Here is a 2,545-nt window from a genome sequence, read left to right as displayed (position 1 = left end):
CCGACGGGGAGGCTGACGGTGCGGCCACGGCACAGCCACGGTGACGTGAAATGTGACATGAAATGTGACTGGCGTTTGGGCCCGGACTGAGCTGAGAAGCAGAACCAGGAACGGTGGAATTGTCTCCCTCAGACTTCTGGCTCCAAGGAGAATTCCCAGATATCGGGGAGACGGGGGTTCCGAACAAACATCCACCGTCTCCGATACGGGCTGTGGGGACGGGGGGCTTTTTGCCTCTGCCGAGGCCGGTGCGAAGCCCGCCTGCACCCCCAGACCGCTGTTCCTCCCGCTTCGCTCGCTCAGGGAGCACTTGTGGGTCCTGCACCCAGGCCCTAAGGTGCGGCAGGGCGGGCCTGTCGCCGAACGGGGCAGTTTGACTCCCCATTTGCTGTAACCAAGTGAGTTTGGGTTCCTGGGGCCCACGACCACGTGTCCAGGGCGGCCGCCAACCAGAACCCCTGGGTGGCCCCTCCGGCCCCGCTGTCCAAGCATCGTGTCCCTGAGAATGGTCAGTTGGCTTTCTGGAACACTAACGATACTGTCGATGATGGTGGCCAGATCGGAAGGTCCCTGGGGAAAGCAAGGCCCTGGGCGGCCCTGCCTGGAAGGTGCTGTGCGGGTGGGCACAGGGTCCCCGCCCGCTCCGCATCTCCAGTTGTCACTTTGGGATCAGTATTAATTGCGCGGCAGCAGGAAGGGCGAGCCGCTGCCAGCAGGAGAACAGGACACCGAGCTGTCTACAGACCGTGCGCAGCCACAGCCAGCCCCCCGAGGCGACAATTCCGTTTCACGTCTCTCACATTTAACAGCAAGTTCGCCGCTGAATCTTTCAGACGGAAGTTCCTCAGTCTCCACCCGCCGCTCCTCGCACCGCTGCGGGCCCTCACGCCGGCCGCTGGCGCGGAGCCCGTCACACCCCCGATCGGGCCGCTCTCCTCATTTGCTCGCGACCGTCCCGAGGTGGCCTCCTCTCCAGATGGCTGGGCAGCAACCCACACGAGCACGTGTCCACCGGAACAGCGCCCGCGACGGCCCGCTTGAAAACTGCTCCTCCGAAAGCGCATGAGGGGGAGATGCGGAGAATCACGGCGATTTTAACAGCAGGTTTTTTGCTTCCTTCTTTTTTCTTGTCTTGAGAAAAACAGGCGACTGAACCCCAACGACAAAAGGAAAGAGGTTCTGTACGTCCGCGCGCGCTCCGCGGACCTCGGTGCACACCTGGGCGTACCCCGACGGCGACGCGTGCAGGGTCCCCTTCGAGGTGGGAGGGGACCACCGCATCCTGCTTTCAGTCCCGCAAATGGAGGCAAGGGCCTAGACGCCCCGCCTGGCCCGCGAACCCGGGAACCTCTCGCGGAGTTCAAAGCAAGTCCGTGAACCTATGTGAAATCTAAGTTTCCGACATGACGTCATTGGCATTTCCTCTCGAGAGAGGTTTTGGTAAAGGAATAAGTAAGGCTTCTGACGTCGCTCCTTCCTGGGTGGGGGTGGCCGGTGTGGGACGAGGACAAGGCCGCAGGCGAGGTTCTGGGAAGCGCACAGCACGTTCCGGGCCCCCGGGGCACCCGGCTGCCGCTCCGGCCCGCGGTGGCATCTGCGAGGCAGCCAGGGTCTCCCCCAGGACCTGCGCCCGGAGCATCGGCGAGGACGCGCTTTCCCACGCCGGCAAACTGCAAAACGCTTCCGCGTGTCCCTCGCTGTTCACTCAGGTAAACACAACATGGGCGCACGCACACCCGGGAGTCACGTTTGTCACGAAGTGAAGGGGACGACTTAACATTCGCTCCCTGGCGAGGGCACGCGACTGTTAGACTAGAAAGGGTTTTGAGAATTGATCGACGTGGTCACGACGCGCGGGCCGTCGAAATGCGACCTTGGGAGCTTTCACTCACCTGTCACTCGTGCAGCGGGACCCCGTGGGGGTCTGCAAGTCCAGTCGTAACGCGTTCGGGTGCGGGGTACTCTCCTGACCCCACGAGAGATGCCGCTAGTGACCGTTGCTTTTCCCCAATTGGGCGTATCAGCGCGTTTCAATAACGGGTTTGGCTCAGATGTAGCTGGAGTTCCTGTTTGAAACCGCCCACGTGACACAATCCAAGCTACGCAGAACCCTGCAGTCGAAAATGGTCTTTTAGACAAAGTCGTCCAAACCTGAGGATGGCAGCGTCCCGTGTCATCGCAGAGCTGGGTCGAGGTGAGCGCTGGCCTCAGGCAGCCATGACCCTGGCCCCCACTCTGCAGGGCCCCAGAGTGGAGCCGGGAGGAGGGAGCTGGGGGGAGGGGGATGGAGATGGAAGAGCTGCCCCCCGGCAGAGCGCAGGGGCCCCCGCCAGGCCACCGAGCCTGCTTCCTCTCGTCCCGCAGCATCCGGCCTCCATTCTGCGGTGGCCATGTCCCCAGTCCAAGGGGAATACAGCCAGTCCACCTTCTACACCGAGTCATCCAAGAAAAGGTGCTTCTTCTGATGGTGCGCACAAAGCCGGGGGGCGGAGAGGGGCACAAACCAGCCGGGGTCACAGGCGGCATCTCCAAGGAGCCCTCGTGC

The sequence above is a fragment of the Pteropus vampyrus genome, unplaced genomic scaffold, assembly GCF_000151845.1.
Source record: "Pteropus vampyrus isolate Shadow unplaced genomic scaffold, Pvam_2.0 Scaffold132, whole genome shotgun sequence".
Taxonomy (NCBI): Eukaryota; Metazoa; Chordata; class Mammalia; order Chiroptera; family Pteropodidae; genus Pteropus; species Pteropus vampyrus.
The sequence above is the reverse complement of the archived record's forward strand: the minus strand, read 5'-3'. Positions refer to the sequence as shown.